The sequence below is a fragment of the Theropithecus gelada genome, chromosome 1 (genome assembly GCF_003255815.1).
Source record: "Theropithecus gelada isolate Dixy chromosome 1, Tgel_1.0, whole genome shotgun sequence".
NCBI lineage: Eukaryota > Metazoa > Chordata > Mammalia > Primates > Cercopithecidae > Theropithecus > Theropithecus gelada.
In genome coordinates this window covers 214,383,346-214,410,105 of record NC_037668.1, presented here as the reverse complement: position 1 = coordinate 214,410,105, position 26,760 = coordinate 214,383,346, and the positions used below count along the sequence as shown (strand labels likewise).

Here is a 26,760-nt window from a genome sequence, read left to right as displayed (position 1 = left end):
AGTCTAAGGGAGGGTCTGTTTTATAAGACACAGTGAGACTTTATTTTATTCTGAATTTCCCCAGCCAAGTTTGTAAGATCTCAGATTTTTCTTGGGCCCTTTCCCTGCCAAGGGGCCAAAGGTTTATCTTTATTGACACATACAGAGAAAAAAATTTCATCCAGGGACCTCTATCAGCAGAGTCTGAATAGTCTTCTTTGGCTAGTGAATCACATTAAGGGAGTCTCAGTCCTGCGATGATCAGTGGCGAGAAGTTCAAAAAATAATAAAAAGAGCAAGCACGCAGGCGTCACAGTACGCTTCTGATACAATGCACCAAACCCATGAAGCACAAGAATTGGTCTGGCGTCATTGTTTTATGTTCTCTGGATGTTGAAGAGTCTGATTTGCATTAGAAACCTCTGCATTCAATAAACAAAAATCAGGATAATAATGACCAAAGTACTATTTGGAACAGAAAACAAACTCAAGCAATGAGTGTTTTGCACTGAATTCATTCAAGATTTTATTAGTTAAGCTCTCACTTAGGTTATTAGGCTCAGCTTGCTTTTTATTTCACTGGCCTCAGTTATTGCAAACAAAAGGAGCCTGGTGTGTGTGTGTGTGTGTGTAAGCGCACGTGTATGTGTGTGTGTGACAATGTCAGACATATCACACACAGGCTTTCTACATTCTTCACATTGCAAATCCATCAACAAAAGGAAGAAGATCTGAAGGGAATGAGTGGGTTTTTTTGTTGTTGTTGTTGTGTTTTTTTGTTTTTTCTGGTTTAGGGGATGGAGGGAGAATTTCTTCACATAAACAAGAAGGTTAGAATTGGAAGTCTGCTAAAAAAAATGTTAGAGCTGACCACAGGGTTGTAAATCCACTGACTGGAAGGAGGAAAAGAGAAACATTGCAAGCGACTGAAGTGTGTGGTGTGGCTGCAATGTTTGTGGGTTAGATGAGAAACAAGCGCTGAGTGAAACAGAGAAGGGGGGTGGCTGGTGTGATTTGTTTGGTGTTCAGAGCCAATAGAAATCCCAGACTGTGATAATATCCCCATGCAGCGCCGAGAGGATTCAGAGCTAAGTCTCCGGGCTCCTTCACATCTGCAGGAGCAGCCAGCCTGGGACCGCGCGGCGCGGGGCGCGCTCTCGCCTCTCCTGCCCCCTCGGCCGGCGCGCTTCTCTTATGGGCGTCTGCTGCAGGCCGGCGGCGGTGGAACTGAAGGCGGCGGCGGGAGACCAAACTTAGACCCCGCTGCGCGCTAGAGAACTCAGAGAAGGCAGAGGGAGAGGGAGAGAGAGAGAGAGAAGGGACCCGAGGAGGAGGCTTCCGTCACGTCATTGCAGGTACGCAGCTTGTCACGACTAACGTGACACAGACAAGGTTTCTGATTTCTACCTTCACTAGGCACTTGGAATGAATTGACGTGGTTTGTTCCGTGGCCGGTCAGGACGGAAAGCCCCGAGTGAAGGTCTCGCCGGTTTCACCCCGGGTAATTCAAGCTGTTGGCGTGTGTTTTGGGGCCCACAAGGTTTATTCACCTATTGAATTATGCGGGGGTGTAAAATAAGGACCTTCAAACTTGACCGTGATCGCTCTTTCTTTCTCTTTTAAATAACATCCATACCAATATGTTGTCACATCGCCAATAAATACCTCTTGGTGACTGCCATTCTAATTATGCCTATAGCGAGGCAAACACCACCCGATTGTTAGAAAGCGGGCTGTGAACCTCTCCCACCTACCTATCAGGTTAATATCCACCCTACAGGAATAAGAACCACAGCGGACTTCGGCAGAGTTCTGATTTTTTAAAAACATATGGCCAAGGTGCACTCGCCTCGTGAGTGAAATATCACTACTATCACTATCCTGTGGTTGAAGAAGAGAGAAGGGAGGTAGATATTTTTTAATGTGATTGTCAGTGATCCTGTGTACCTGACTTATTTCTACATTGTCTTACGAGTTGAAAAATGCATTTGTATTCTGCACGCCAGGAAGGATCAGTTCCAGGATCTCACGTATTACTACATTAAAAAGTCATGAATTGGAACTATCTAGTAGATGTGATAGTTGTAAGAAAAGATTGATGTTTGATTTTATTTGATCCTAAAACTCATAGACTTCTATTTCTTTTTCTTTTTTTTTTAATTTTGAGGTGTGGGTTTTGTTTAAAAAAAATGTATTTCCTAAGATCTTATCACGTTTGGTTTGAAATTTTAAAGATGGTTATATAACTCCCCCCTCCCCCGCCCCGTTGATTACTTGTGATTAAATTAGCATTGCTTAATGAGTTCAGTTTTTCCTGGGAAAAGCCAGAGGGGACCGCATGAAGTCTCAGTTAAAAAATCGGTCTTGCTTTGCAGTCTTCAAGGGCTGGCTGGTATTCATGTGGCTTTGAATCCCTATGAAGAACGCTTTTTCTGCAGTGGAACAGATTGGAACTCCAGTACAGCCAGAGAATGGCTCTGCAGCAGGTGCAGGGGCAATCAAATACCTTACCTTCCGTCTAAGTAACACTCTTCCCGGTGGAGTCTTAGTCGATCACATCCAAACCATTCACTGATAATTTGCAATCGACTCACCATTCAGCAGTGCTTAGTTTTCAAGGTAGCTCTTGTCCCAAGACATGTGCCCGACCAAGGAAGATAAGGAAGTTATAAGAAAGGTATTTGTGTTGTATATCACAGTGGAGAATTTATGTCGACCTTTTTTGTTTGTTTGTTTTTTATTTCTTATCAGATGAACATGTTCTTTCTGTCATTAAAGGAAATGCATGCTTAGCTCTCCCGTGGAGTCAGGAAAACTTCATAGTTTTTGCCCATTGACTGATCTGAATGATTTTATAGAGTGTTTTTTGAAATCCTGTCAAAGTATAGACATGGCAAGTGAATACTATGTTTAGGAGAAGGCATTTGATTTTATAGATGAATACTTTTTTCCTTTTACATCAGAAAGAAACTGTAAATAATTTAGCTATTCAAATAAATATAAGTTAATCGACCCAACTACATTCTATCAGTAAAGGGTTGTTTTGTATGATTGTGAGTATTTGTCAATCTTTTATAAATAGAATAGATGCAATAGGTTGGGATCTATTTCCCTCTTACCTTTCTAACTCTAAAGCAATGTTGGGCGTGTTGGTAGCAACTTTATGAGTGTGAGACTGATTATATTCACTTTGTATAGACTAGGAGACACTGAAGGCTTTTCAAAGATAAATATAAACAATGCTGTGATTATTCATTGTTTTGTGCTATCATTCTTCATTGAGAGAGGTAATCAACAGTTCATTCTCTATGAATCTTACTAGAGCCAGCCAGAGCTTTACATACCCTCGAGTTATAAGTTTGGTAAAGTTTAAACAAGGTACATGTCTTTAAATCTCTTTAAAGTAAACACCCCTTTTTCTAATGCAAAGGAATGGTATTAGACTCTCAGTTCTTATTGATATGGAGAGGATTGGCCTGTCTGGGTCAAGGGCAGACACTGAGAGACTGCAGAGGCGCAGGCATACGACAGATTAGTTCAGTCACTGTTGTACTTCAGTGTTCCTACAGCAAATTGCCCCTGTGCGATGTGCCAGGTTGCAGGCGTGTTCTCAGTATCAGGGCCCTTCAACTCTCTAGGGAAAAAAAAGAATTATTTCAACCAGGGAAAACATGCCCAGCATTGGGCTTAAATGGGTCACATAAAGCACCCACAAGAAAGACATTGTTTTGAAGGACAAGGTGTTCAGTGAAAAATTAGACCTATGGTGCCATCCACTTCTTGGATTAGCTGCTTCTTGATAGTTCTTTTGTTTCTAATAATATTCAGTATAATAGATCTAATCATGTCTAGAATTAATTTTGATCACATGTCAGGCTAAAATGTGGTCCTCAGACTCAACACTGACCAATGACTTCAGCAGATTTCCTATCACCGCCACTTCTACTTGGAAATATGTCTTTAAGTGGCCAGTGCATTGACGGGACGCAGACGGTGTTGGGGCACTGATTTGCAGAACAGAGTCCCAGAGCCACATGGGTGTTAAGAGGTTGGAAAGTGAGCGGGTGGAAGCCACAAGGGTATAAAGTGAGATGACATAAAGATTGACATGCTTCAGTATAAATCCTGGAGCCAAAGGAAAATGAAAATGAATGTATTTCCTCCAATTAGCTTCGGATATACATTTTTGATTAGCTTCAAGTATACATTTTTGATGAGACATCCTGAATATTTTAAACAAACTCTCTTGTGTTCTTAGGTATATCCCACACAGGTGTGGGATTAAAATAAATGCATTTGATGTACTGTAACACTCCTGTCCATACAGGCCAGGAGAGGGCAGCATGCAAACTCTGAAAAAGTGATTTGCTACCTCCTCTTGACCATGAGGAAGACTCCAGTCTCCAAATGGCTAAAAAATGTCTCTCCAACTTGAAGTACCCTCTTCCCTTTGGAGTACCAACTCTAGAATCTTAGTAAAGGCTTGTTTCTATTTTGGCCTCCAAAATTGGTGCCACCTGGCAAAATCAGAAAAGTAGCAGCGTATTTCACAGTGAGCTCAATTTCCCTTTCTTTTAGTTAGCTTTACCCTTTGATCCTATTCAAGCAGTCTTGATCTTGAATCTGTTAGGAGATGGGTGAGAGAAAGGGAAAGAGAATGCAGGGAAAAGAGGACAAGAAAGAATGGGGTTTCTCAAGTTGGTTCTCCAGGGGAAATGTTTATGAGCTGCTTTCTCAGTAGACCCAGCCTTTGTTTTAAGCATATCTCAAATACAAGTTCAGAGCCACAAGGATCCATTTTGTCCACTGACAATCAGAATCCTAGCAAATTTGGTTTCAAAACAAAAGAACTGGAATAGCTTCTCTTGGTTGTACCCAGAATCTAAAAGACATATGCTGACTGGGCGCAGTGGCTCACGCCTCTAATCCCAGCACTTTGGGAGGCCAAGGTGGGCAGATCACCTGAGGTCAGGAGTTCAAGACCAGCCTGGCCAACATGGTGAAACGCCATCTCTACAAAACTACAAAAATTAGCCCGGCATGAGGGCAGGTGCCTATAATCCCAGCTACTCAGGAGGCTGAGGCAGGAGAATCGCTTGAACCCAAGAGGCGGAGGTTGCAGTGAGCCAAGATCGTGCCATTGCACTCCAGCCTGGGCGACAGAGCAAGACTCCATCTCAAAAAATAAAAAAATAAAAATAAAAATAAAATAAATAAAAGACATAGGCTAAAAAATAAGAATTATGTATCCACCTCTTAGAGGTTCAAAAACGATTAAAACTAGTCAATCATAAAGCTAGCCTAACTTTTTTGTTTTGGAGACAGGGTCTCACTTTGTCCTCCAGGCTGGAGTGCAGTGGCACTATCTCAGCTCGTTGCAGTCTTGACCTCCTGGGCTCAAGGGATCCTCCGACCTCAACTTCTCCAGTAGCTGTGACCACATGCTCATGCCACCATGCCTGGCTAATGTTTGTATTTTTTGTAGAGACAGGGTTTCACCACATTGCCCAGGCTGGTCTCAAACTCTTGGTCTCAAATCTACCTGCCTTGGCCTCCCAAAGTGCTGGGATTATTACAGGTGTGAGCCACCATGCCCAGCAACTTCAAACTTTTTAAAGCTCGTGGCTAATCGGCTGTATCCTTGTGCAGTTGCTACCATCAGAGATGAGTCATCTTCTAGGGACAAACTATAATTGCACATAGAAGAGAGAAATAGTCACTCTTAAAGTGGGTGTCCTGTGACTGGCGGTGATGACTTCCAAATGGTTCATCACAATTTTGCTAGGCCGGAGATGTTAGTTTCAGGAGCAACCTTGTCTCTTTACTGTCTTTAGTTCAGCTGCTGCACAACTCACTACTACATATGAGGGACCTAGGAGGAAGCTCAGAGAGGGGCTTTTTAAACATCTGAGAGGGCCAGCGTAAAAGCATTCTGGAGGAAAACGCTGTGGCTACTCCTGAGAGAGCGGAAGGCCAGAGAGATGTTGGGCTGGGGATGGACGCATTGGGGCAAGGACGTAAAGACATCTGTGTGGGGAAAGAGTGATTCTGCTGCTTGGGTGCGGAGGATTCCAGGAGGCTCAAGAGGCTGTGCCCATCGAGGGCTCAGCAGCTCACGTGCATGTGTGAGGACTTGAAAGCTCGGATCTCCACTTCTTTCCCATGCCACCATACTCTGCTGGAAGGTGTGGTGGCCTTGAATCAAAGCAAAGGTTTTTTCAAGGACAAAGGCAAGATTCTTGGCATCTGGGAGGAGCAGGGAGGTCACTGTTTGTCTCCTCCGTTTTCAGCCAGATTAGCCTCTGCTGCACTTCCATGTGCTGCCTAGAAGTACGTGGTGCTCTGATGCAAGGAAAGCATGGGTGAGTGTGAGAGGCTCACCCAGGGTCTCCATGGAATCAAACACAATGCCATAATAGTAGGGTATTAACAAATGAGGGGGAAAAATAAGCCATAGAGGCCAGGGTGGGGAGGAATTGTAAAATTTATCACCCAAAGTCTAAGACCAAGTTTCTGCTGCTATTTTGCAGATTTTAATGTAGCACTTCCCGATTATTTTTAGTCAGAAAAACCCCAAGCTCCATCTCTCTTTTGCAGATTACTTTCCAATTGAAAAAAAAATCTAATAACTGAAGGAGAAATCTCTTTGAAGGTGCTTACCTGATTGAGAGATATAATAGAATGAGTGAGACTCCAGCAGATACCACAACCCTCATTAAAAGGCATACTAGAAGGGTACGTTTCACTAAGAAACCGTGTCTGCATTGTGAAGGCAAGAGATTTGGAAACAAAAGAAATACATGACTTGTAGAAAAGTCCTCTTAAAGGACACTTTTTGAAGGACAGGAGGCCAAGAACACAAATATTCCCAAACGCCACTTTCACGTTATGGATGAGGAGCCATTCCAAGCTAAAATTCTTCTGTCCTATAATTTATGTAAACAATGAGAGAGGGGGAAAAAAGAGAACGCTGAGCAGGGGCACACTTAACCAGCTCCTATGAAATGCTAAGTTGACTTTGTCTAGTACAAACTGTCTGCATTAAAAATATTATTCAACCTGGCTCTACAGCTGCGACTTTAAAGGCTGAGAGGAAGCTAATCTTATCATCTGTGGAAAACTAACCACCTCTCTCTGCTTTCATGCAATTATAACATGAACCCTGGATAATGCATTATATTTTCTAATTATAGTAGCTGTGTTTTGGGAAAGTTGATAGATGTGTGACATTGTACATAGAGTTAATAAAAATCCAGCAGCTCTGTCATGAGATTTTCTTGCCTTTACTGGGAATCTAAATCTCATCAGCATTTCAAACAATCTTTAATTTTTCCTTATCAATAATTTTTAAAAATTGAGATTGTTCTAACATTTGTTGAATGCATATCATGTGCCAGATTAAAGTAGACACATCCCACAGATTATTTAATTCAGTCTTCACCACAGTCTCAGGAGTTTATCTTCTGCAAGTTTTACCGATTAAGAGAATTTCTCATAACCATAACATCTGATAGCTGAGAACATATCCCTTCAGTCAGTCAGTCCTACAGGCGTGCATTCAACAGATATCTATTGGTGCATTCAACAGATATCTATTGAGTCCCTTTGTATAATTAGAAGAGAATAACAATTAATCATCAATTGTATAGTTGCTTTTACTAGTATAGTCCTTTACATTATATTTTCACAAACATTCTTGCGTTTAATTCATGTATTTCACATACATTCTTGTGTTTATTTCACACATTCTTGCATTTAATTCCTGCCAGTCATTCACATATGCAAAAACAATAACAGCAAACATCTTCTATAGCACTAGCCCGTCACTAAATGATCGAATTTACATATATGATTTCATTCATGATGGAATATTGATTGATTTAGTTTCAGATCCACGGGAGTGGATTTGATCAGATGTTTATCATCCATCTAATAGATGATAAACAGATGGAAAATATTCACCCTCAGACCCACTACTTGAGAGCAAAATAGATCTGTGTAAACTTTAACTTCTCTGCTAAGAGTGTGCTCGGTGTCTGGGGCAGCATCCCCTGGCTGCAGAGACCACCTTTCCTTGTTCCTTATGAACACTTGGAGCAATACAGAAATATATATCTTCAAACATATGTATTTAAGACTTCAGCTTGACCAATGGTATGGAAAATACACTTACGATGCCATTTCTATGAACTCAGAGAATGTAAACTTTGAAAGAAACAGGCAAAAAGCATCACTTTGTTTTAGAGGGTCAAATAGTACTAAGACTTTTTTTCACCTAGAAGAGAGTTATCTGGTACTTTGAAAAAAAATATTAACCTAAGAACCTCAGGAGACCTGGGTTTGCACCTGTTTCCATTTTTCACATCCTTGGGGAAAGTCTACACCGTCTCTTGAGTTCACTCTTTACATTGAGAAGGCGGAAGTGGCTCTTCGGGCTTCATTCCAGCTGTAAATGTCAATTCTACATGCTTCCCTCTGAGAAGTGGCTGACAGTTGTTAGTTAAAGAATGACTATTTGCGCCGGGCGCGGTGGCTCAAGCCTGTAATCCCAGCACTTTGGGAGGCCGAGGCGGGTGGATCACGAGGTCAGGAGATCGAGACCATCCAGGCTAACATGGTGAAACCCCGTCTCTACTAAAAATACAAAAAACTAGCCAGGCGTGGTGGAGGCGCCTGTAGTCCCAGCTACTCGGAGGCTGAGGCAGGAGAATGGCGTGAACCTGGGAGGCGGAGCTTGCAGTGAGCCGAGATCGCGTCACTGCACTCCAGCCTGGGTGACACAGCGCGCGAGACTCCGTCTCAAAAAAAAAAAAAAAAAAAAAAAAAAAAAGAATGACTATTTGCTAAGCATTTTATAGGTATCATCTAATCTTTACAAAAATCTTAGCTAATAGTGTTATCATCCTCATTTACAGATGACATTACTAAGACTTAGAGCTTTCAGAAAGTGACACAATCAAGCATGCTGTAGAACCGTTTCAATCTGGCCGGGCGCAGTGGCTCACGCCTGTAATCCCAGCACTTTGGGAGGCTGAGTTGGGTGGATCACTTGAAGTCAGGAGTTCAAGACCAGCCTGGCCAACATGGTGAAATCCTGTCTCTACTAAAAATACAAAATTAACTAGGTGTGGTGGCACATGCCTGTAATCCCAGCTACTTGGGCGCCTGTGGCAGGAGAATTGCTTGAACCTGGGAGGTGGAGGTTGCAGTGAGCTGAGATCGCACCATTGCACTCCAGCCTGGGCAACAAGAGCGAAACTCCATCTCAAAAAAAAAAAAAAGAACTGTTTCAATCCTACCTCTTCCACACTTCCTATAGTATGTTGTGCCTTCATTCACTTATAAGTACTGAGAAGATACTATGTGCAAAGCACTGTGCAAGATTATAGGGTATAACAGTGAAGAAGACAGTTAAGGTACCTTAACGAGCTCAATACTAGTACGAAAGACCAAGAATAACCTAATCATTACAATGGTGTTTATTGGGTATTATAACCAGGATCCTCCGAAAATCTATGGCATTGTTTCGGCCTTACTGACAAAGCCATTTGACAATATAAGTCTTTTCATTGTAATAGCTCAAATTTTTTCTTTACATCATTTCAGATATTTTTTCCACTGGAGTTTAATATGGTTTTAATCTTCCTTGTATAATTATTTTTGTAACATGTTCACATCTTTCACTAACTTTCAAGCTCCCTTGAGGGCAGAGGCTATTTCTTGTTCCTCTTTTTATTTCTCAGCACAAAATCGATGCTTAAGGAACTATTTCTGATCTGACTCTATTGAGATCCAGCTGCAGCTAATTTAGAGTTAGGATCAGAGACTGCTGCTTATCTGCTGAAAGGCACAGTCTTCAAAAAATTCTAAACACACATCTATCACAGGCTAGACAAATGACAGACTCAGTCGTTTGTCCTGGGAACTTTTTGGGGTTTTTTTCATTTTGTCTTGTGTTGTTTATCCCTTATGTTACAGACTCCTAACTGTTTAAAATGATCACTGCAGTGAGAAAATAAAAATGTCAAGAAAAATCAATTAAGTTTTTTAAATTTACTACTTTGACACTAAAATACTAAATGAACCATTTTGACAGGTTTTGTTTTTCCAAGTGAAAGAAAATTTATTTATTTATTATTAGAGAATGCTGAGGTGGTCCTGTAAATTTATCTGTCATTCCCCTGGGCTAGGCTGGTCATAGCAACCTGGAATGCATGCTAACCCTCTGGGCTCATTGCTTCCATTTGGAAATTAACAAATTCTTGCTCAAGCAGAAGAAAATGATAAGATTACTAAAAATTCTGGAAACACTGTCATTTTTGGATTAGGAGACTTAATTTAGGAGATGCAGGAGAGTTTTTAAGAGGACTAATTTGTTCTATGTGGTTTTCAAAGGTTAGATTTTTTTTAAAATCTCTGTAAGGATACTTTACCTTGGTGACTTTTTTGTTTGTTTGTTTTTTGAGACAAGGTCTCACCCTGTTGCCCAGGCTGGAGTGCAGTGGTGCAGTGGCATGATCTCGACTCACTGCAGCCTCAACCTCCCACGCTCAAGTGATCCCCTGACCTCAACCTCCCAATAGCTGAGACTAGAGGCATGTGCCACCATGCCTGGCTAATTTTTCAATTTTTTGTAGATGTTTGAAATGCTTGTTCCTTGGTGCCATAAAGAAATAGCACTTGAACATAAATGTAATTTATTCAGTAAGACCATTTTTACTTCCTGCAGAAAGGGTACACTCGCCAGCAGTGTTGCCACGAGAGTACACTGAACAAAGGAGACAGGGTCATTTATAACCTGACGTGTCCCCCCTACTGCTGTGTCCGGTTTCCATTGGCTGTAAAGGGACCTCACATTCTGTATTTGTCCCATTTGGCTAGCAACTTAGAACTTTTTAAAAGAGGCAAAGGTAAAGGGGAACAAAAGAAGGAGGAAGTAACTTGTGGAATGCTGAGAAAGGTAAAAACACTTTTAAATAAGGAATAGGAACAGGCTATGACCTAATGCTTGCTTGGACCAGTATAAGCATGCCAGGGCAAATTTTTAGGAGCACAGGTCTTTGAATAAATTTTGCTTCTAAGAGAAATTACTATTTATTCCTAATTAGATGGGGAGGAAAGTCTTTGAAGAGGAACCTCTATTTTCACTTTTTACGTAGAGATGGGTCTCACCATGTTTGCCAAGCTGGTCCCAAACTCGTGGGCTCAAGTGAGCCTCCTGCCTTGGCCTCACAGAGTGCTGGGATTATAGGCGGGAGCCACCATGCCCAGCTTACTTTGGTGTTCTATAAGAATTGAGGGGAATCTGGGAAATTTGATGGGAAAAAATTGCTTCTTGATTTCCACTTACTTGTAACTGAAATATCACATTCTCTTTAGTTATGAATGTAACAAACCACAGTAATATTAATAGAATCATGGCTTTGGCACCAATAGAAATTAGAATTGCTTTCATATCATGTTACAGTTGATACCAATGTCTCAAAATATCACTTGCACTTACCTAGTACTTAAAACTACTTGAAAATTATGGAAGTTATCATACGTGCTTTTAGATCTCATTATTTAGGGCCTTATAAAGAAGACCAGACAATTGTAGATCATACATTTTATATACACACACACACACACACACACACACACACACACACACACACACACATACATGTGTAGTTATACAAAGCTGCTATGGTTGGGATATTTGTCCCCTCTACATCGCATGTTGAAATGTGACCCCTGATACTGGAGGTGGGGACTGGTGGGAGGTGTTTTGATCCTGGGGGTGGATCCCTCATGAATGGCTTGGTGCCCTCCCCACAGTAATGACTGGGTTCTCCCTCAATTCATTCACTTGAAAGCTCGTTCTTTAAAAAGAGCCTGGCACCTCCCTTCTCTCTCTCCTGCTTCCTCTCTTACCGTGTGACACCCCTGCCTCCCCTTAACCTCTCGCCATGAGTGGATGCCTCCTAAGGCCCTCATTAGAAGCGGAGCAGAAGATGCCAGCACCATGTTTCTTGCACACCTGCAGAGCTGTGAGTCCAATAAACCTCTTTTTCTTATAAATTACCCAGCCTCCTCAGGCATTCCTTGAGAGCAGTGCAAATGGACTAACACAATAGCATATATATAAAATATATATATAACACAATAGCATATATATAATACATATATAATATAACACAATAACATATGTATGTGTGTATATGTAAATATGTGTATATATAGTTTCCCTTGTAATGTTACATACTTTTTGAATTTAAAACCATTATTCTGAGAAGGAGTCATTAAGGTTCATCAGACTTTAAGGCAGTCCATGGGGAAGAATAGGTAAAAAATCCCATGCAGTAGGGCAGTAAATTTGAAGTCAACCTTTCTAACTTCTAACACCTTCAGCTGTCTTAAATGGGATGGGTCGCCAGGTGAGCCAATGAAGTTTGTGCTGGAGGGAGAGATGGATGCGTGATGAATGGGAACATGGATGGGAGAGGAGTCATGCATCAGATACAGAGTTGGGCCTTGATGGTAAAACCCAACACTGAGGCTCTTTAGGCTCAAGAGAAAGAGAAGAGGAGATGTGTATCTCTTTCCTCTACTTGAATTTGCTCTAGTTTGAGCCAAATGGCTTCTATAAGGAGGGAAGAGTCCTTGAGGGCATACCTTATGCCACTTCTCTTTGTATTTGAAACTGGATTTGAAACTGGATGGTTTCAAGCACCGGTAACTACTTGTTGGATGAGTGAATTGAATGGCTGAAGGCCACAGTTGATGATCAGGTGTGGCTGGTGCCCTGGAGCCACAGCCTATCTGCCTGAGTTCCCATTGATAGCTCCCCACCCCATTGGAATTCTCTCTCTCTCTCTTTTCTTTTTTTGAGACGGAGTCTCGCTCTGTCGCCCAGGCTGGAGTGCGGTGGCGCGATCTCGGCTCACTGCAAGCTCCGCCTCCCGGGTTCACGCCATTCTCCTGCCTCAGCCTCCCGAGTAGCTGGGACTACAGGCGCCTCCACCACGCCCGGCTAATTTTTTGTATATTTAGTAGAGACGGGGCTTCACGGTGTTAGCCAGGATGGTCTCGATCTCCTGACCTCGTGATCCACCCGCCTCAGCCTCCCAAAGTGCTGGGATTACAGGCGATGAGCCACCGCACCCTTCCTCTTTTTTTTGTTGCCTTTTTTTTTTTTTTTTTTTTTTTGAGATCAGTCTCGCTCTGTGACCAGGCTGTAGTTCAATGGCGTGATCTCAGCTCACTGCAGCCCCGCCTCCTGGGTTCAAGCAATTCTCCTGCCTAAGCCTCTCAAGTACCTGGGATTACAGGCTCCTGCCACCACACCTGGCTAATTTTTTATTTTTATTAGAGACGGGTTTTCACCATGTTGGCCAGGATGGTCTTGATCTTTTGACCTTGTGATCCTCCTGCCTCGGCCTCCCAAAGTGCTGGGATTACAGGCTGGAATTCTCTTTTCATGCTCTTTTCTGTTCTGCTGTGATGTGAGCTCTTTAAGGAGTCATAATTATTTTTATCTTGTATGTTACAGGGAATCACAATGCTTAGTGTTTGGTGAATAAATGAATAAATGTCCCTGTAGAGGTCACTATTGTTACAGAACCAATGGCTCCATTAAAAAAAATAAATAAATAAAGGAAAAAACATATAAGAAAGAATACTTCTGACTTTACTCATCATAGGTATCATGGGATGGGGTCATAATGTTAAATTCTGACCCACTAAGTACCCAAATAAAAACCTCAGAAAATAATTCTGTTAATGGTAAGACAAGCAACCTCTCTCCCTGTTCAACTTAATGGACGTGTTGACAGAAAATAGCTTTTAGGATTGCTGGGGCCTAGGCAAGCTCTGAAAATTTCTAGGGAGGTAAACAAAGTGTTTTATTTGGTACCTAAGCTGAGAACTTCTCTGTATTAAAGGATGCCAAGATAGTCCTATAAGTGTATCCTTCATATCCATAAGGTTATGGAAATAGTTTTGGAAGGTATTGCTTTTGCTGAAAGGAAGAGTAGGGAGGGGGGCAAGAGAGGATTTATTGAGCTCTTACTATATGTTCCAGGTATTTTAACACACAATATCTTTTTTATTTTTTATTTTTTGAGATGGATTCTTGCTCTGTTGCCCAGGCTGGAGTGCAATGGTGCAATCTCGGCCTCGGCTCGCTGCAACCTCTGCCTCCCGGGTTCAAGCGATTCTCCTGCCTCAGCCTCCAGAGTAGCTGGGATTACAGGCGCCCATCATCACGCCCAGCTAATTTTTGTATTTTTAGTAGAGACGGGGTTTCGCCATGTTGGCCAGACTGGTCTCGAACTCCTGACCTCAGGTGATTGCCCGCCTCGGCCTTCCAAAGTGCTGAGATTACAGGTGTGAGCCACTGTGCCCGGCCTAACACACAGTGTCTTAATAAGCTTTTGTAACATCTTTTTGAGGTAAATGCTGTTGTCCACACTTTACCAACAAAGAACTGAAGCTCACTGAGGTCCAGTAAATTTCCTAACTTCACACAGCCTCTTTATAGAGGCTAAATAAGCATTCAAACTGAGGGCTTCAGAAGCCTTTTCCCTTAATAACTTTGGTTCTAGCTCCTCACATCATATTAGGCTTCAAACTGGAGACACAGGCATAAGACTCCATGTAGGCTGTGTTGAGTGGGTAGTCAAACAGAGGGATGTGTACCATTGGTTTGGAGCATGAATTTTGAAGTCAAATAAACCTGGCTTTGTTCCTATATGTGTGGAACTATCACTTTGTATCAGTAATCCTTATCTGAAGTTGTACAGTGCCGTCTTAAGAATTATGTGAGATAATGCTTTTTGCACAGGCATAAAACTCAATTTTATTATTATTGTTACTATCATTACTTTGCAGGCTTTTAATATTAGTGAATTGGGGCTGAGAAGCAAAGGTCTTCAGAATGTTATCTGTGAAGGTTGCTGGAAGAACGGTTTATTATTATTACTACTTTGGAATTGAGGCTTCAAATCTAATTTTGTGAACTGAGATAAACAAAGTATCTGGGCCTGAATTTTGTCTTTGAAATGGAAATAATAATTATTTGGAGGAAGAGCTAATCAAGCACTCTAAACAAAACCATTGATTCATTCAACAATTATTTATGGAACCAGAGCTAGAAATAGCAGGAGATCAAAAGATGGGACCACGTTTTCAAGGAGCTAATAGTTCATGGGGAAGGCAAGACATGCATGTGAACAATTAAAACACGGCCAGGCATGGTGACTCAAGCCTGTAATCCCAGCATTTTGGGAGGCCAAGGCAGGTGGATCACCTGAGGTCAGGAGTTCGAGACCAACCTGGCCAACATGGTGAAGCCCCGTCTCTACTAAAAATACAAATCTTAGCCATGTGTGGTGGTGGGCGCCTGTAATCCCAGCTATTCAGGAAGCTGAGGTAGGAGAATTGCTGGAACCCGGGCGGTGGAGGTTGTAGTGAGAGGAGATCATGCCATTGCACTCCGGCCTGGGTGACAAGAGCAAAACTCTGTCTCAAAAAAAAGAAAAGAAAACAATGAAAACACAAGGTAAAAACTGGATAGAACTGGTAAAGACATGGACATATAAGGTACCCTGAGTGTTGGATTAGTGAACTGTTATTTCAAAGGAAAATGGTCTGAGTGCTCCTGTAAAGATCTGGGAAAATTACACTGTGCCACGTTTCACGATTTTTTTCTGCTTTCTCCACTCCATGATACATGTTGGATGTTTCATGCCTTCCAACTCAAGATAAAAGGAAAACACGTCATCTCTTTGTTTTACACACAAGGAAGTGATAGCCCAAAAAGTTGTGTGTTTTAAGACTGCGGACTAGCTGGTTGTCAAATTAGCACTTGAATCCAGGTCCCCTCATTCCCAGCCTACCCTTCTTTCTACTACACCATGCTCCCTTTTGAGCGTCCACCATTTGGCTGAGCCTAAACCAACAGTACACGAAGTGTTGCAAGATAGATTGCACAAAGGTCCAAGGTACAGCTGCAGGATATGTGCCAGATTGGGGGAGAAATCATTTTGCTTTGGGGGCAATAGAAGGATTTCATATACATGCAACAAAGTTTGTTGTTGTTGTTTCATTTGGATCATTTTTCCTAGTGCTCACTGCGGCACTAAATTATCCCGGAGCTTTGATACTCCAAGGCTAAGGTCCACTGAAACAGTCCTTACCATTTCTAGAAGCCCAGTGGTGCCTTCAGCTGGTGTGATGGATAAAGTAGCAGCTCTGGCCACTGACTACCCTTCCCAGGTTTTCAAGTGTTGTGGTACATTTTGACTTATCCAAGTAATAGCTATGACTCTTCTTCTCTTCTGTCTGGACCAAAAGATTGGTCTTCTCTGTGATATATATGCTCAGGTTTTTCCCCTTCCCCAAACTAGTGTTTCTTTTAGTCCAAATGCGCCATTTGGACTGGTTTATTTGGTCATGCTTAGACCTTCAACCAACAAAGGCAGCTTCTGGACTGGATTCAGGGACAGAAATGAGTGTGTCCATCCAGAGCTTTTTCCCTTCTGTTTGTCAGAGGAAGGTCACTCCCTGGAGGAAAACATCCTGTTCTTCTCTAGCCAGATCATGTTGGCACAATGCTTCCTCTGCTCACCCCAGCCCTTTTTTATATCTGGAGCCATACATGCACAGAACCAGGCAGCAACCTGGGATGAGAAACTTCCCAATAAATAATAGACACAGCCCTCACTTACTGTTGTTGTTGGGTTTTTTTGTTGGTTTGTTTGTTTTTGGAGTCAGAGTCTTACTCTGTCGCCCAGGTTGAAGTGGAGTGGCATGATCTTGGCTTACTGAAACCTCCACCTCTTGGATTCAAGCAATTCTCCTGCCTCAGCCTCCCAAGTAGCTGGGACTACAGGCGTGCACCACCACGCCCGGCTAATTTTGTGTTATTAGTAGATACGGGGTTTTACCATGTTAACCAGGCTGGCCTCAAGCTCCTGACCTCAAGTCATCCGCCTGCCTTGGTCTCCCAAAATGCTGAGATTACAGGCATGAGCCACCACACCTGACCACTTAACTCTTTATTGAATGAATCAGTGGATGGATGGATGGGTGGATAAGTGAATGGATAAAATGCAGTCACTCTTTTCTGTGGTATTTTGAGAGCACTATGAAAGTCAGTAGCCAGATGGACTATTCACTATGGGGCAAGTATTATCCTTTGGAGAGACAAGCAGACATTTGACTCCAGAAGAGAAAGCAGCACAGTGCAGGGCATAGATCAAGCAGAGTATGCCCAAGGCAGAAAAGCCATATTCCATGGCTACTCACTTATGCTTGCCATCCTACTCCAGTTCAGTTCACATGCCACTGACTTTGAGTAATTAGGCCAGGGAAGATAAAAAAACTAACTCCTAATACCAAGTTCTTTTTATCCAAATTTGGAGCAAAACGCATGAGCTCTATTCTTGGGGTTGAATGAGACAGGATTGCTGATGACTGATGTCTGAATAGGCACCATATGGATTTGTAAAAAGGGAAGAAAATAATCCTCAGTTGTAAAAATATCTTCGGTCTTCATAAGGGTGATATGTACCCACATGCTTCTGTCAGGTGGTTTTGCTATAAATGATTACTCTTGGACTAATAGAAAAATTTCCTTTTATAGTGATTGTACATTTTCCCAGATTATCAGTGTAGCATGCAAAATCCCACAGCTTCAGACATTTAAAAGATCAAAGGCAGAGGCCATTGGGGTCTTTTGACTCACCACACACCAGAACAATAGTTTGGCTACCAAAAGTCCCTTTAATGACAAGAAGAAAGTGTGCTTTCATAATTACCAAGCTGCACTGTGAAAACCAATATGCATTCCTAATTCTTGCATTAAATATTCCTGTTATTTCTTGATGGCAGTAAAATTCAAATTGTCTCCATATGATTAAAACATTGGCCAGTTGAGGTTTGGAGCTGTTTAGTCGATATTAACTGCAGTGGTGTTGAACTGATTTTCTGTTTCAAATGACAGCCAAAACTATCAAATAAATCCAAAAATATTTAGTAGGGTGGCTTCTGAATATATAGAGGGTAGTTTATGACACACTCAGTAATCTCACTGAAGGAAGGGAAAATATATTTTCCATCTGTGTAACCCCCTCAGTAGCTGGCAGAGGGTAGTTGCTTAGAAAATGTTTTGGGGGTGTATGAAAAAAAGAGTAACTTCAGCATGGAGATTTGAAAGTAAGGATCTGTTAATTAAAAAAATCTAACAAAGACACAGATAATACCAACAAATCAGCCATCTGCTTAGAACTTTAGTCCTATTTCGTCAGTTCTGATTTGTGTATATTCGACAAACATTTATTGAGTTTCTACAACGTGCCAGGCATTGGGAATATAAAAAAGAATAAGATCTTCCTCCCAGCAGTTCCCAGGTCACTAGGAGAAACAAACATGTAAACAAACAGCCACATTCAATATTAAGGGTGACCTCTGAGCAAAATGAGGCCGGAGCAAGGCGGAAAGGGACATTTGAAACACTGGTTTTGCTCAGCAGGGACTGTGGAGCACATATCGTACTAGAAGAGATGGTGTGCTTGTTATTTTCAGCAGTTCCCAGCTCTCACATCACCTTCTTAGCAGTTTAGTTTTGTTGTCGTGACGGCATAGCAGTTCTGCTGTGAAGTTTTTTCCTAGCTCCTGGAACTACAAGGACAGGCCTACAGTTTGTGGCATCTAAACACCCCGCTGATTTGTTGCTTGTAGCTCAGGAGTGCCCTTTGGCAATCTGTGCTCTGAGAGCCCTGGCTCCTGGGCTGTGTTGCACACCCGAGACAGTGGTCTCATTCCTGGCTTTCTTCTAAAGTATCATAACCACGGCCGTTAAAATGGATTCTTGGAATCCAAGCAAGACACATTCAGGTGTAGTTCTTTGGAAAAATATGATCCTAGGAAGGGAATGCGCCACAGTAGAGTAGTAATACTCTGTTTCTGGTTTCATATCTGGCATTGGCTGAATTTCAGTTCATGAGAAAGGAGGACAGAGCAGGCCAGTAGCTTCCAGCTTTTATTTACTTGTGCACTGGCCAGAATGCAGGATGGAGAAAGTGACTATCAAAAGGTCAGATCCTTTTTTTTTTTCTCTCCCCTAAGTATGCACAAGGAGATAACCAAATGTTTGTTTTTCTATCAGAGCATACGTTTGGGTACATCTACGTGACTAAAGGCAACTGAATTGAAATCCTATGTCATAGGCTTACCTGGAATGCTCTAAACTGCTCTCAACAGCCTGAGATGGCATTAAAAATAGATTGAGTCACCTTTTTTTTTTTTTTTTTTTGACAGTTTTTTTCTCGTTGCCCAGGCTGGAATGCAATGGCACAATCTCAGCTCACTGCAACCTCTGCCTCCAAGTTCAACCAATTTTCCTGCCTCAGCCTCCCGAGTAGCTGGAATTACAGTTGCGCACCACTATGCCAGGCAAATTTTTGTATTTTCAGTAGAGATGGGGTTTCACCGTGTTGGTTAGGCTGGTCTCAAACTCCTTATCTCAGATGATCCATCTGCTTTGGCCTCCCAAAGTGCTGGGATTACAGGCGTGAGCCACCGTGCCCGGCAAGCCACCTTGTTTCATAGGGTGGTTGCATACACCATTGACCTTTGGTCCATGGTCATTAGGACAGAAAAGTTGAGTCATTCCTCTCTAGTTGCATTTCCTTAACTTTCCTGTGCAAAAATATAATGGATCTCTTAAACACTGACTAAGACCTACATAACACTTATTATATGTGATGATTGATTAGACTTAGGATTCTAAGTTATATTTAAACAAGTAGGATCTTCATCTCCCAAATGAATTCAAGAATGTTCATGATGCAATAATAATAATGACAACAAAAATAATGTCTACCGATCATTCAGCCTACACAATAGCAGAACACTTATTTGGAGTATTCTACTATAATAACTGATATTATATTCATCACAACTTATTTAGGAATTGTTATATGCCAAGGACTCAGGTAAATCCTCTAGAGCATTTAAGCCTTAACAACAGTCCTGTGACAAGAGCATTGTTATCCCCATTCTCCAGACACCAGATCATCAGGTCACTTCCCCTTGAGGAAAAGGTAGGCCCTTTTCCTGTCTGCCTCCAAAACACTTCCTCTTAACCTTCATGCTAGACTAAGACCTGGTCACATTATTAGGTGTTTTGTAAACACAGTCTCATTTAATTCTCAAGACAAGCCAGGTATTATTATTGTCCTTTTTCATACAAATGAAAGTCCAGAGCTGCAGTGCCAAAAGCAAGGAGCCAGAATTCAGACCCAACTCGGCCTGACTCCAAAGCCCAGGCTTTCTGTCCACTCAACATGCTGCCTCCAGATGGCTTCCAGGCCATTATCCTCATTCCGAATTGCCTTCCCAGTGACTTTTCTTCCCCCTGAAATTCCCTTATTAGGGAATAACACCTTCCATTCCATAATTTGGAATATAACTGGAAAAGCAAAATCATGCTGGGGTATTTAAAGATTGACCCAAAGAACTCTGGGTTGCCAAGGGCTGCCCAGGAGGCGGGGGTGAATTATACCCCCAAGAGAGCAAAAGAACTTAAGAAAAGAAGCCTTGGGAGGTAATTAAGAAAGCACATACTTCACTTTTTTTTTTTTAAGGCCAAGTCTTGCTCTGTCACCAGGCTGGAGTGCAGTGGCGTAATCTCGGCTCACTGCAACCTCGACCTCCAGGGTTCAAGTGATTCTCCTGCCTCAGCCTCCTGAGTAGTTGGGACTACAGGTGTCTGCCACCACGCCTGGCTAATCTCTGTATTTTTAGTAGAGACAGGGTTTCACCATGTTGGCCAGATGGGATTGATTTCTTGACATCGTGATCCACCTGCCTTGGCCTCCCAAAGTGCTGGGGTTACAGGCGTGAGCCACTGGCCCGGCCTTTTTTTTTTTTCTTTTTGAGACAGAGTTTCACTCTTGTTGCCCAGGCTGGAGTGCAGTGGCGCGATCTCTGCTCAACACAACCTCCGCCTCCAAGGTTCAAGCAATTCTCCTGCCTCAGCCTCCCAAATAGCTGGGATTACAGGTATGCGCCACCACGCCTGGTTAATTGTGTATTTTTTAGTAGAGACAGAGTATCTCCATGTTGGTCAGGCTGGTCTCAAACACTCAACCTCAGGTGATCCACCCGCCTCGGCCTCCCAGAGTGCTGGGATTACAGGCGTGAGCCACCGTGCCCAGCCATACTTTACTTTTTTTATATGGGCTAACAGAGTGGGTATTAAATTGCCTTGTTTATATATATTATACAATCCTGTGCCACATAATGTCATTTTGGTTAACACAAACTGCATATATGACGTAGTCCCATAAGATTATAATGGAGCTGAAAAATTCTTATCACACAAATATTTACCACTGTGTTTATTTCCTTATACTATTTAGTACAGCAACGTTTTGAACAGGTTTGTAACCTCTGAGCAGTAGGCTATACCATATAGGCAAGGTGTCTTGTGTAAGTATGCTCTGTGATGCTCGCACAAGGATGAAATCCCTAAAAATGCATTTTTAGAATGTGTCCCCTGTCGTTGACACGACTGCATATATAAATACATGTATATAAATATTCATATATAAAATACATATTTTTGACTCAACTTAGTTTTTGCTTTGAATTTCACTGTAGTATCCCCTGAAGATATTATTTATAAGATCTATGCCAAAGAACATATACAAACTCAATTTGGTTTTCCTTGGTTCTTTCTCTTATATCTTCTTTTGGATTTATTACTAAATTCTCAAATGTTCTACCCGTGTAAGGTTATCCCATTACTCCAAATGGTTGAGTTTCTCAGTCCAGTTTTCCCATCTTCTTAGGTTCAACTGAATATTCTTTCCTGGTTTATTGCTGGGAAAAGAGCAAATAAAGAATGAATCAATTTTTATCCTTTTACTCTTTTATCAATTCCATGCAGTGATTGAATGCTCCCCACAGTGCCTGCCAAATGTGGTCTGAATATTGCATAGCGAGGAACTGAATTTATGGGAATCAAGCTGATGGAAACTCTCAAAACCAGGACGAGGCCGGGAGCAGTGACTCATACCATGCCTGTAATCCCAACACTCTGGGAGGCCAAGGTAGGAGGATGACTTGAGCCCAGGAGTTCAAGACCAGCCTGGGCAACTTGGCAAGACCCAATCTCTACAAAAAATCAAAAAATTAGCAGGATATAGTGTTGTGTGCCTGTCGTCCCAGTTACTCGAAAGGCTGCAGCAGGAGAATTTACTTGAATGCAGGAGTTCAAGGCTGCAGTGAACTGTGATCATGCCATTGCACTCTAGCCTGGGAAACAGAGTGAGACCCTGTCTCAAAACAAACCAACCAATGAACTAAGATGACCATAAAATAAATCACCCAAACTGGACTGCTTTTCACATTGAAAGAGGGTGCTGTGAACACTGGGATAGCAAGCAGAAGGTAGGCCACTGCAGGGCAAAGAAAGAGCAAGGAACAAGAGTGAAGTCTGGCCACTAAGGTCGTGTCAGCCCTTGTAGGTAACATAGTCCTTGCAAATCACATATGTCATTTAATAGACACTGAGAACAATCGCGCCTATTCGTTTACAAACACTAGGAAACTACTACGCACCAGGCCTAGGCTAGGCCCTGTGAAGGATTCCTCCACGAAGCTCAGAGTCTACTGCAAGACACAGAGGTGACTTACACGAGCAACAGTAATGATACTGACCAACTTTTGAGAACTTTCCATATGACACATACGTTGCTGATTGCCTTTTGTACATGATCTCATTTAATCCTCACCTAATCTTACAAACTAGGTAGACTCATTGTGCTGGGTTTTTAAATCTGGATACTGAGACTCGGAGAGGCAAGTTATATGTTGGTCTTCCACTGGTCTCCCAACTTACAACTGGTGGAAACAGGATTCCGGGCTCAGTGTGTGGGATCTGAAGGCCTGAGCTCATAGCTCCGTGCTTTGCTGCCTCCCTGCACAGGACACTGAGATAAATGTCATGGTAGAGATAGGAGCCAAGTGATAGTGGACTGCAAAGCAGCCTCTTCCCCATTCCTGTCATGCATGGGGAACACAAGAGAAGGGAAAGTTTTACAAAGGAGATGACATTTGAGATGGGCCTTAAAGATTACCTAGACTTTCTTTTCTTTTCTTTTTTCTTGTGATGGAGTTTTGCTCTTGTTGCCCAGGCTGGATTGCAATGGCATGATCTTGGCTCACTGCAACCTCTGCCTCCTGGGTTCGAGCGACTGTCCTGCCTCAGCCTCCCAAGTAGCTAGGATTACAGGCATCCACTACCATGCTCAGCTAATTTTTTTTTTTTTTTTTTTTTGTAGTTTTAGTAGAGACAGGGTTTCACTATGTTGACCAGGCTGGTCTCGAGCTTCTGTCCTCAGGTGATCCGCCTACCTTGGCCTCCCAAAATGCTGGGATTACGAGTTTGAGCCACCGTGCCCGGCCAAGATTACCTAGACTTTCATCAGGGAGCAGAGAGGCAGTGGAGACATTCCAGGGCAAGTCCAAGCCTCACAGGCCAGTGCGTGGGGCAGGAGAGCAATTTTCTCCTCTGTAACACCAATGCGTCAGGGGCAGTGATGGACCTGTGTATTGAAGGCTGCCTATCTCTGCAATGGCGAGCAGGAAAGGGCCCCAACTTGACAAGATTTTTGAGGCACATAAATACATAATCACGTGCAGAGTTGTATGGTCCCTAGGAAGTGGTTTCTAGCACATGTCAGGATTGTAGACTGTCTGTGTTAAACATCCAGTCAAGGAATCTGTCAAGAAAGACTTCAGCAAACCGTATTTGTCAGAAGATATCAAATGTTGGAGTTCCACCTAAGTGAATTCTGGGGACAACTAAAAAGGACCATTTTAATGGCTTTTTTAACATTTAAATTTTTTTTTTGGTGCAAATATTTTCAAAAGCTATTATTTATTTCCCCAAATTACCCAAAAGGCCGCTGTTATGATGGGATCTCGTTGCGTCCTCTGGCATGGTAAAAAGTTATAAGTCAGTCTCTTCACATATAAACTTACCTTTCCAATGAATTGTGCCTTACAGGTCTGATTGCCTTTCACTCTAAAAATCATGAGATGTGCTAATTAGTAATATTTCATTCACCTTCCAGATGAAATTAAGTTTTAAAAGTAGTCTCAAAGCAAATTTGCCTACCTGTCTACATTGACTCTTTAGTAAAATGTATTTTTGGTTCCAGTGCCAAGATGGAGTGTCTCTCAGCTGTAGCCACAGCCTTTAGAATTCTTCTACTTGTAGCCTGGAGTAGAGGCTTCGTCACACACTTTTATTTCCTTGGAACAAGACTGTAAACTTTTATAGTCAATTGTAGAACCGTGGTCTGAAAAACCTATTCAAACCTTTCAAATACAAACTTCATCCTACGGTAGAATTAAGAGCCATTTATTTTCTATCAAAAGCATCATAAACAGCTCCATACCTTGTAGTAAATCAGGAAACCAGATTGCCAGGGAAGGTACTGGGGCCTACTAGCTCGGCTGCTGGAGCTGTTTCAAAAGCTGCTGGATGACCTCCAAAGGCCCCTTTCACTTCAAAAAACTCCCTCACTTTTCAGCAAGTCATGACTTATGACCAGGTCTTGGGCAACCCAATCTGTGGCCATCTGTGAAAGAGCAATCCATTTCCAGATCATTAGGAAAATTACCAAGCCTAGCACTTGGTTGAAATAAAGGCCAGAGAAGTTGAAGGTGGGAGATGAGGGCAAGAAGGAATAAATGTACCAAGAGGAAATTCCACCAAAACATGAACATCGACTAACATGAGGGAGGAAGGAATACCAAAGACATAAGTTTTTCTGTACACATGGGCCTCCCCAACACCAGCCCCCTTCATCAAATACTGAATAATTTACTTAGGTATATCGCTAAGCTACATAACCTCTTCTCAGTTTTCTAACAACATTAATTCCACTTCATTCAATATGTTGCTTCAACAAGCGTTTATTGAGTTCCTTGTACGTGTTAGTCACTCTGTCAAGCTCTGGGACTACCCTGGAGGATCATAACTGTATGATTCATGCCTTCATGGAGCCAATGACAGTGGTAGAGAGTGACAAGTAAACAAGGAAATAATAAATAATTGTGTTAGTTGCTATGCAGAAAACAGCGTGAGTGTTTCTTTTGATTGGGTGGACAGGGAAATTTCCTTTGAGGAAATCAATGTCGGTTAAGGAGAAGGCAGTTAAGAAGTCATTTCTGGCTGGGCATGGTGGCTCACGCCTGTAATCCCAGCACTTTGGGAGGCCAAGGAGGGCAGATCATGAGGACAGGCATTTGAGACCAGCCTGGCCAACCTGGTGAAACCCCTTCTCTACTAAAAATACAAAAATTAGCTGAGTGTGGTGGCGCATGCCTGTAATCCCACTCAGGAGGTTGAGGCGGGAGAATCGCTTGAATCCGGGAGACAGAGGTTTCAGTCAGCCGAGATCACCCCACTGCACTCCAGCCTGGGTGACACACTCTGTCTCAAAAAAAAAAAAAAAAAAAAAAAAAAAGTCAATTATGAGACTCGGGGAAGAACAAGCACAAAATTCTCAAACAAGGCCAGGTGGGGTGGCTCACAGCTGTAATCCCAGCACTTTGGGAGGCTGAGGCACATAGATCACCTGAGGTCAGGAGTTAGAGACCAGTCTGACCAACATGGTGAAACTTTGTCTCTACTAAAAATACAAAATTAGCTGGGCATGGTGGTGGGCACCTGTAATCCCAACTACTCAGGAAACTGAGGCAGGAGAATCACTTGAACCCAGGAGGCAGAGGTTGCAGTGAGCCAAGATCACGCCATTACACTCCAGCCTGGACCACAAGAACGAAACTCTGTCCCCCCGCCAAAAAAAAGAAAAGAAAAAGAAAACAAATCCTCAAACCCATAAAGAGCAGGACCAGGTGTTTTCTAGGAACTTCTAGAAGACACTTGTGCTCAGAACTTAGTGTGCAAATGACAGTGGAACAATTTGAGGTGCAAAAACTGGCAAGCTATCAAGATACTTTAGGGCCACAGCCAAGGTAAAGAGCTCTGATGTTAGTGTATGTGAACGTTATTCTACATTAAAAGAATGGCTGAACACAACACAATGAATAGCATCTAATAATAAAATAAGTGCATCTTCAGATAAACGTTCTTAAAATACAGATGTAGTTATAACATTTTCCTGCTCACACATCACTGTTCAAAGAAAATGGAAACTCCCAGGCACTGAGGAAAGGGTCCTTCTCCATCTCACTGTACACACATCTCTTCCACCACCCACCATGTGTCCTGGGAGCCAACCAGCCCTCCACTTGAACACGTACTGCATTTTTCTAGGCTCATGCTGGTCCTTTCTCCTCCTTCCCCACTCCAACATCCGCCTGTTGAAATTCTACCCATCCGTCCAGACCCGGCTTAAAGGCCACCTGTTCCAGCAAGCCTTGCCTTTCTGTCTCTGCCAGAATTTTTCTTTCCTTCCTCTGTCCTCCCAAAGGACTTTGCACTTCTCTTAGAGTGCTTACCACACTCTGCCTTGAACTATACCTATTACGCACATTGCCTTCCCTCCTGAGTACAACCCGCTCAAGTTCACCTAGGTGGCAATGATCAGTTTATGATCCCATAGGATCATTGTTCCTATGGGATTGATCCTCCTCATAGGAGATCCCCTTGTTCTCGTAGGAATAAGGCACCCTTAGGTACCAAAGAAAGTAGAAGAGATACTGGGAAAGGAACATAAGGCCATGAAAGGTGAAGAGTAGGATGAGGAAAGA

At 42.4% G+C, this 26,760-nt stretch overlaps 1 protein-coding gene across 1 annotated transcript in view; it reads left to right on the top strand.

Annotated features, from left to right (window-relative positions):
• Positions 1-894: 894 nt before the first annotated feature.
• GREM2 (gremlin 2, DAN family BMP antagonist) overlaps positions 895-26,760 on the top strand; it is a 134,157-nt gene continuing 108,291 nt past the window's right edge. The window contains exon 1 of the mRNA XM_025369510.1: positions 895-1,334. The gene's annotated coding sequence lies outside the window, so the exon portion shown is untranslated. The remainder of the gene's footprint in view (positions 1,335-26,760) is intronic.